We start from the raw sequence: 10,026 nt of genomic DNA on the forward strand, positions 1-10,026 counted from the left end.
GGGGGGGCACTACACTTGATGGATCCACCTCAATGTTGCCTGATCCACGGTGCCTCCAACCTGATCCACCATGCCACCACTCGATCCGTCACGCCCCTCAATGGATCTACTGTGCCTCTGCCTAAACTATCTTGCCCCCCTAGCGGGCAGCGCATGACAAGGGAGCCCACTGAGAGGGGCGACGCTTGCGAGCTTCTCACGAGAGAACGCACCCTAGCGGGCTTGTGCTCGTGGGAGAGGGTGGTAGTGGATGGATTAGAATCTGGGAACACAATGTCATTTTTCATCTTCACCATTTTGTCTCTCAAATTTAGAATTACTTCCTTCGTCGCAGAAAGAATACAATTATAGCATTGTCATGTTTTAGTATCTTATAAGTTTGCTCAATTATAGATAAAAAAAAGTATTAATACTTATGATATCAAATACATTAGACTAATTACGAAATCTCGCAAACCGTAGTTACATTCTCTTTTGGATGAGAGGGAGTACATCCTTAGGGGATGTATGGAGTACATTTGAAGCCAAAAAGTTCATTAACCCCAACCACATGCATGAGAAGCTGGTGGGTAGTGTCATGAACGTAACAAGACTAGGCTACGCTAGGGATACCGGTGGTGATAGCTCAATTATGGCCCACAAAAAAGTTGCACGTGTTCCCTTGAATTCATCACAAACTAGGGTATGCGTCTCGCTTTGAGTTGTACTATGATTACCCCACTGGATCGATGTTACACATACGTGCTGTCCATCCATCGATTGCACGTTGACTATTCACTAGGTGCAATAATATTTGTGTATGCATATGCACGAGTTGACCAAACACACCTGTAGTAGCCAACCTGTAAGGATATATAAACGCTTGGTTAAAAAATCTATTTTCATTTTGTGTGTTTGGTTTGAACTAACTAGTTAGAAACAAACATTATTGTCATATAGTAGAAAAGAAGAGAAAATTCCTTATACTTCGATGCATGGGACTTGTATTAATAATAGACATACGCTAGCACACGTTTGCTACTATTTTTTTTCAGTTAAATTCCATATATAGTTGGATATTTAATTTGGCTACTACCTCGCTATGTACATGAGTAATATGAGTGCAATTTTGTTGGACTACTAGTCACTTGTTGATATATATATCAAGGCATTTGTCTTCTTTGAAAGAATGAACATGCACAAATGCCACCAACTGCAAGGAGCCAAAAGCTTTCTGCGCTGAGAGTTGATGAGATCGAACACGCTTTTTAGCTAGGATTTACGACGACTGGTAGGAGCTATAGCTAGCACGCGCAAGCATGCATATACCTGGCCAGGACTGGACAGCAGCAGGTAGTAGCTACTAGTACGCGTAGACGAAAGGCGACAGATCGAACAAATTAATGGCTTTGGAAGCTAGGAGTACTTGTAGCTAGGCAGCCATGGCTCGTCATTTCACTGTTTGTAGCTGGCCTGGCTCCTGGCCCCTAGCCGGTCTCCTCGTCTCCTCTTGCCGCCGGTCTGCCGGTCTGGATTGATTGATTCCATTCATGCACGCACGCCCGGACGCATGCACGAGCTTCCATGCATCATCCTCAAGATAACAATCTAGTCGCGCACCGTACGTATTTTTGCAGAGCAAGATCTGTCGCACGTACGCACGCGCACACAAAGGCAGCATTCACACGCCAGCTAGTGTACGGGCAGCATAATATCATCATTCAGCATGTTTGGATGGCCGGTTCATATCGTTGCTGGTTTGTGCAGAAGTACTGCTGGCTGGTTTGTGTGAGAGAAATACTGTTTTGGCTGAAAATTTACGATCGTTTACGATAAGCCACAGCCAAACGAACAGGCTGATTGCACATGCTGTATATGGAGCAGAACAAGCTTTGGTGTACAGTACATGCCACGTAGGAGTACTAGTATGCAATCGAAGGCACGTAGTGTACTCTACTCCGATCTACTACATTTGAATCATCTACCAGGATACCATGTGCATGCAGCATGCATACTCCTAGATGCAAATAAATGGCCTCCAGTCAAGCCCGCCCCGGCCCCCTGCCAAGTCTAAACTCCTGCGTGATTGTTGCTTTGTGCGTGTGAATACGTGCACGCCTGCTGAAAGAAAGAAAGTTAACGTTGTGGCGGCCAGTGTGTGCGGCGGCATAGGCATTACTCCAGCGCTGCATTGTTCGGCCTTATTTAGATTGCAAATTTTTGCAATCTGGACACTGTAGCACGTTTCGTTTGTATTTGACAAACTTTGTCCGATCATGTACTAACTAGGCTCAAAAGATTCGTCTCGTGATTTACAACCAAACTGTGCAATTAGTTATTTTTTTACCTACATTTAATGCTCCATGCATGCGTCTAAAAATTAATGTGATAGAGAGAGAGTGAAAAAACTTGGAATTTAGAGGTGATCTAAACCCGGCCTTCTTTCTGCAGCCAGTAGCTAGACGCCGCATGAGGCGGTGGAGGCGCAGTACATGGTCGCATGTGTGTCGTCTGCATGCATGCAGCATGCAGCATGCAGCATGCAGAGAGAGCAGCGCGCGGTGCAGCCTGCAGGATGCAGCTGCGGGGGCAGGGGTTCATGAATGAATAGGGGAGGCAGGCCACGCGGCCAGGCCAGGCCGGGGGCGCAGCACAAATCAAGGGACACAGCGCCATCATTCTCATATGCCCCCCACCTGCTGCATGTTGCTGCTTCCTTCCTGTGCATGTAATTGTGCTGTCCACGTACAGCCACCCGATAGACGACGCATGCTTTCTACTAGTACTCTTTCTAAACTTATGGGCCCCGTTGACTGAAACTGGCTGAAAGATACTATTCTGATTGAATTGTTGTGAGGAAAAAAATACTGTTCCGGCTGAAAAAAGAAGCCGAACAAGCCGAATATGGGGTAAGCCGAACAGGGCCATATGTCACATAGGATATTTGGACACATGGAGTATTAAATATAGACTAATTATGAAACTAAATACACAGATTGAGACTAATTTGCGGGACGAATTTTTTAAACCTAATTAGTTCATGATTTGACAATGTGGTGCTACGGTAAACATGTGCTAATGACGGATTAATTAGGCTTAACAAATTTGTCTCGCGGATTACTGAGGACTTCTGTAATTTATTTTATTATTACTATCCGAACGATGTGACACCCCATGTGATATTCGATGTGATACATCTAAACTTTAACCCCTAGATTTAAACATCTACCTACGACTGGACCCACGCGACCATTATGATCATACGTGCCATTCATCCCAAAATGAAACATCAACCGCGCGCCATGGACAATTTGGACATGCATACACGCACGTTCTTCCATACGTCGTATGTTATTTAATGGCTACCTTAATTGCTGATGATCTTCGGTCGGTCCATGCACGGATCTCGGAGGAAAGCCTACAGTCTACACAATGGTCCATCCTCTCTTTTCCTCAAATTTCGTATCCTCCGGATCAGAGCATCTCCGCTTGATATCTTATCCAATCTCCTATACCTAAATATTAGTATTTTAGAAGACGGAAGTGCGGCGACAGATCTCCTATCTTATCTCCTGTATTTAAGAGATCTCCTAGAATAAGCATACTCTCTCCTAAATAAAAGAGAAACCCCCTCTCCCCTATCCCTTAAGAAATATAGCTAGGAGACATGTTTTAGGTAATCTATTGCTGCATTACTCTCCTATATATGACTCATATGACTACAATTTTAGGTTAAATTGATCGAAGTGAGAAGTGAGTATGTGAGGGAAACAACAATATTTTGTTCTCTACATACAGGTGATGGGAGGACGACCTTATCGTACCAAACATGGCATATATTTGCAGACTTATTTAGCATACCTCTAGCTTTTAAGACCCAAGATGGATCTGTAGTTTTTACACTAAAAATAAAGTGGTTGAAAATATTTGTATTAGTTTGAAGATATAAATAAAATGATTTATCTAAATATTCTTGATGTACCGCCTCCAGCTCTAGCTATATAATTTCTTAGATCTACAAATACCCAGCTCCAAGCCAAACAAGGCCATAGATATGTGCTATGGCAAAAAGATCCCATGGTAGCATAGTCGAAAAACCAAAATTAAGTTGGGCGGGACAATGATGCCTTTGTATACCTCTAGATCATGAGCCAAGATTGTGCTAAGATGAGTAAGGTTTGATGTTTACATGAGGATTTTTATTATTTATTATTTTTAAAATCATAATATGCACTAGAAGGTGATTGGCAATAATGGGTAGGGAGCTAGGCTAATGGGTGGTGGGGGAGGGAGGGAGAAAGGTGTTGATAGATGGTTCAATAGGGGGGTTGTGGAGGTTGATGGTAGGCATACGAAAAAAGATTGTGCCACTCTAACATTTTAGCGAGTCAAAGTGGGGGATTAGCGGTAGTCGGTAGGCGTGCGAAAAAAGATAGCATTGCTCCGGCATGGTAGGGAAGTTGGAGGGGGGAGGAGATCGACGGTGGGTGTGGGAGGAAAGAGAGTGCCACATGAGACATGGTTCGACAGGTAGAGGCAGTGATAGAGCTTGAGCTAAGATGGAGGGGGGGGGCATGCATCAAATGGCACTAGATTAGGAAGGAAATTCATACGTATTTTCAAGTGTAATAAGCTCATGAGGAACAAGATCAATGGAGAACCATATGGACCATGGGGGCATCAGGGGCGAAGCCAAACCAAAGTGGCGTCGGGGTCAATCCTAATACACATGCTAGGATCTTCGCCTTTGATGAACAATACAGAACAATAATTCTCATTGAGTTTACAAAAATTCATTAGGGTCAGTTGACCCCAACAGCAAAGCCTAGCTTCGCCCCTAGGGGGGCATAGTCCATGTTGGCGTACACTAAGCTTCGCCCCTGCAGAGAGGGGTTAGGGGATATATAGATAGAGGTCGGCGCTACGCGTGAAAGGAAATACAATAACATGCTCGAGATTATAGGGAAGGTGGAGAAAAGAGAGAGTCCTCGACGGTCGTCGGCGTGGGAGGAAATAGAGTTCCATGTTCGGCATGGTAGGAAAGAGGACATCAGCACGAAGAGCAACATGTAACCAGATCACAGAGGCCATAGGTGGTGCTTTAATTTTTTTTAAATACTCCCTCTGTCCCAAATTATTAGTCGTTTTTGTTTTCGTGCCGCAAGTTTGACTTGATTTGTAGAAAATGCGTGCAACATTTGTATCTCCAAATAAATTTATTAAAAAAACTAGATTCAAAGATCTTTCCAATGACATCAATTATGTACCATAAATATTAATATTTTTTAATATATATTTTGTCGAAGTTGTTTCTCGGAAAACGAAAACGACAAATATTTTGGGACGGAGGGAGTAATTGCTATTGCATTGTACTGTTCATGTAACGTGGGTGACAGTGGCAGAGGATAGTTATGTTCAAAAAGGGCTTATATATGCCAATCACACAAAGTGTGCAGGAGTAATCCTGTGTGTGTAATGAATGGCGTTAATTTGCTTGGAATCCCTGTGTTCTTGGTGGATATGGCACTGGCGGGCAGATGCCTACTGTTTGCGAAACATAAGTGGGCTGTGTGGAGCCAAAAGAGTTTTAGTGGACGGCCAGGGGGGCCATAACTCATAAATGAGAAAAGGGAGTGTGTGCTACACAGCCAGGGAGGACTGCACCTGCTATGATTCCCAGTGATGAGGAGAGGAGCCATTTGGGGAAGCTTGCATGATGATGAGAATGGACTTTGGAGCATGCATGCAGGAGCTATTTCGCCACAGTACCTTACAATGCATGCATGTCCATGCCCCACCGTAGCTCAAAAACCAGCGAGAGCATCCAATCCGATCTCTTGCTCCTTTTTTTGTGAAAGGGAAGAGGGCACCCTTTTGATCTCCCCAGGTCTGTGTCTTGCTTCCAAAATTTGGTGCTTTGTGTGTGTGTGTGTGTGTTAGAATGGAGTGGAGGGACCTGAGCTGAAAAGGTAGCATGCCATGCATGATGATTTCTGCGTGGGGGATGCATGCCACATCATCAACACGCTGGAACCAAAGGATCAATGCAAATTTTGGTCATCCGTACAGTGGGAAGAAAAACCTGAATGGAGAAACATTGGATTCAAATATAATCATAATCCCCACTACCAAAAAATGGCATCACCATCGGGCCGGTTTTTTGGCTCCAGATGGTGATATGTTGTTGGTGATAACTATGGCTATCATCGTCGGTTTTTCCAACCAGCGGTAATAATAGGATATCACTGTTAGCTCGTGTTACTAACCGGAGGTGATGATCATTTGCCAAAAATTTATAATCACCGTAAAAAAAATAATCCAGAGGAAAGCCCTCACCAGTCACAAGCCACGCGAAATACGCGCGGATGCGGCCGGATTCTAACATGCAACGTGCGACATCATGCGTAGCTCCCCTAGCGACTCCATACAAAAATCTGTGACTAAGCGTATGATATTTTCCTTTTATATGGACTTTTCTTGATAATGTAATAAATATTTGAGATCCGAAACAAATTCAAATGAAAAAGTTTCAGCTGAAAAGTTTTAGATCTCGTTGAGATCTACAACTTTGCTTATGTTTGTTTTTCCATCCAAGACCGTTAGAAAATTTTGAATTTCAAAATGTGAAAACTTCAAATAGAAGTTTGGGACCATTAATTATTTTCAGTGAAAGAGTCATCAACTTTGCTTCTGGTTGTTTTTTCATCCGAGTTCGTTTAAAAATTTTGAACTTATAAGTATGAAAGCATCAAATTGAATTTTGAAATTATAAACGATTTCTAATGAAAAAGTCACCAACTATAAAGTATTAGATCTCATTGAGATATATAACTTTGAATCTAGTCATTTTTCCATCCAAGAACGTAAATTAGAACTTTGAAATATGATAACTTCAAATAGAATTGTAGGACCGTAAATGATTTCAATCGAAAAAGTCATCAACTACAAAGTTGCTGACATCATTGAGGTCTACAACTTTGGTTTTTGTCATTTTTCTATCCGAGTTCATTTGACTAATTCAAAAAAATAAATTTTAAAATATGAGAAATTCAAACATAATTTTAGGATCGTAAATTACTTTAAATAAAAAGGTCATCAACTACAACATTGTAGATCTCATTGAGATGTAGACAACTTTGATATAAAGTTTGTCTTTATCCTTGATCTAAAAAAGTTATTAGTATTAATCTGCTGCACTATGACTATCACCATCAGATTGTAATATGAATTGACGGTGATAATATGTTATGACTGCCGGATCCTATTACAAACCCGCGTTTGATGATGGACTCTCACCATAGGTTGGTAACATGAACTGGCAACATGAGACCTATTTTCATTGCTGGTTGGCAACATGAATTGGTGGTGATAACCTCATTATTGCCGGCTCGTATTATTTATCAACGGACGATGCAAAGCATCTCACCGTCAATTTTAACAAATCAGTTGTTGAAAGTGTCGTAGACGATGAGCATTTCTGTAGTCGCGCCCTTTTCTCAAAATTAGTGCAAAATTTGCATGCCTCTTACTCATGCATTCATATGTACACACATGAACACTCGATCCATGTGCGAGGCACATGATTATTACATATTTGCACAGCAGCAATTATGTAGAGTTTGTAATCATGTGCCTCGCTGACCATCAACCTAGCTCATACTAGATCAAAGTATACAGATGGTCACAGTGATCAGTTGCGAGTTGGAGGACCAGCAACCGCGCCTGCGATTGAAAAGCAGATGCATGGACGTGTCTCGCAGCTCAGGGGCCGTACGTAGGCCCTGCAGTTTAGGGATGAAGACGAAAGAGAGGGACAAAAGAAAAGAGTTGGCCAAGGGAAGCAGAAAGGTGATGTGCAGTGGGCTTATCCTAAGTCCCACATTCTTTTGTTTTTTGACCATCTGTATACTTTGATCTAGTATGAGCTAGGTTGATGCTACTATATTCATCATTAAACATACTTTCATAACGTGTACTAGATGCCTAACTGACTTATGCCGGCGATGGAATGGAGTGGTGTTAACAAACAAAAGAATTGTCCATATTAAATTCTCAAAGCCTTAAAACTACCACTTTACCCGAGAAAACAAAATGTAATGCCCTATCATGTGTTAATAAATTACTAGCCGCTGTCATTCGCAAAAGGAGAAAAAAGACTAAAATGATCTTGTATATATTTATCTGTTTCACAATAATATCATCTAGTATCTTAGTATTTAGCAAACACAAGAAGTGTGCAGATTCATATTCTCAAGCCCTTAAAATTACTATGTTAAAAGTATATAGAAAGGTTTTCTGATAATATTGCACTCTTTTTCTTTCATGACAGAAATGAGATGATTTTCAATGAATTGCAATTTTGACTCATCTCATTAGGACCATAAGCTTGGGTATCAAACAAGATAACAGTATAAGTAGGTGGGCCGTAGAGTTTGTCTGCTAGGGCTAATTTGAAAACTCAAATCCCCTCGAATCCCTGACCTTTTCAGGGTGGGAAATCTATAGAGAAATAATTTGAATAATTATTTAGTTGTTCGTGAAGGGTTTTTCGTCCGTAGGTGTGTCTCCGCTGCTTCCGAATTAGCCTTAAATGAAATGGCTCGCCTGGAAAGGTGAGGTTGACCAATGGGCAGGTCCAGTGACCAGTTTACTCGCACCGCAGCAGTATGTCTCTCGATCCGTCTGAAATTCTGTGCAAAAGGTTAGCTACCTACTCCTACTCCTACCTGAGAGAGCCAGGCTGAGTCGAGGGAGGCAGTAGCCTGCATTGATGCTGATCCTGGTGCAGCAGCAGCTGCAGCACCAAAGGCGCGCACGCGGCCTGCCGCCTCGGAACGGATCGGAGGGCATGCAGCACCAAAAGCTAGCTACCAGCAGTCGTCTACGCGCGCGTAACTAGATGCACATGCACTCATGCAGCACACACGACATGCGCATATATGGTGTACTGTACGTATTCGATGGAATCCCTGGATAAACTAGCTAGAAAGCTGCTAGTACTCCTAGCAAGACGTACGTGCTGTAAGAGAGGGGATGAAGCATAGGAAGGCGGCCGGCAAGAAGGATGGAAGGGCAGCTACTACTATCTAGGAGGGCTACTACTGGTCATGCAATGCAGGCAGACAAGCGAAGCGCTAGCTCCAAAGGCTGGATCGACACTGCTGGTAGTAGGGCTGTAGAAGTAGTAGTAGATAGCATAAGTAGTGTAGATGATGATGATCGGCTATTAGCTAGAGACTCGTCAAAGCTTACCAGTAGTAGTAGATCCAATTGCAGCCCACGGCATGGGCTCGTGGATGGATCTGCAGAGAGCTGCGTGCAGATGATGAGAAATCATGGACCCCTGCTACATCTCTTGGAGTAGCTCTAGCTGGCTGGAGCTGCTGGTGGCTGGCCCCAGCGCTGAGCCAGATGCCTGTGACTGTGTGAGAGGCCGGGACCTCAATTCACGGCTAACGGGCAACGGTCGGTGGAAGCTGTTGGACACGTTCTCGCTCGTCTCTCCCATTCCAAATGATTTTAGATTCGTGCACAAACGTCAAGAGAAAATAGACCTCACGTACATATATATGCGCTAGTTCGTGATGTAAATAGATGGATCACTTACACACTACTACATAATTGATTTTTAGAGACAGCTCGTAACCCTTTGTAGGGAGCGGTTTGGTCAGCCGCTCCTACCGAACCTGTCTCTACAAATCCTACAAATCGATTTGTAGGGGCGGCTCGTATTACTAGCCGCCCTACAAATCAATTTGTAGAGACGGCTGTAGTACAAACCTGCCTTCTATAATACCTGTTTGTAGGGGCGGTTCAATCTAGAACCTGCCCCTATAGTATATTTTTCTGCAAAAAAAAATTCAAATTTACAATTCAAATTCGACTAAAACACTGTTTGTTTCCGCGTATTCCGTCCAGCGTTCGCGTTGCCGAACGCCCCGCGACCAACGTTCTGAACCGCGTTCGCGTTGCCGAACGCCCCACGACCAACGTTCCGAACCGCATTCGTGTTGCTGAACGCCCCGCGATCAGCGTTCCGACCGCGAC

The sequence above is a fragment of the Miscanthus floridulus genome, chromosome 12 (assembly GCF_019320115.1).
Source record: "Miscanthus floridulus cultivar M001 chromosome 12, ASM1932011v1, whole genome shotgun sequence".
In the NCBI taxonomy this organism is placed as follows: Eukaryota; Viridiplantae; Streptophyta; class Magnoliopsida; order Poales; family Poaceae; genus Miscanthus; species Miscanthus floridulus.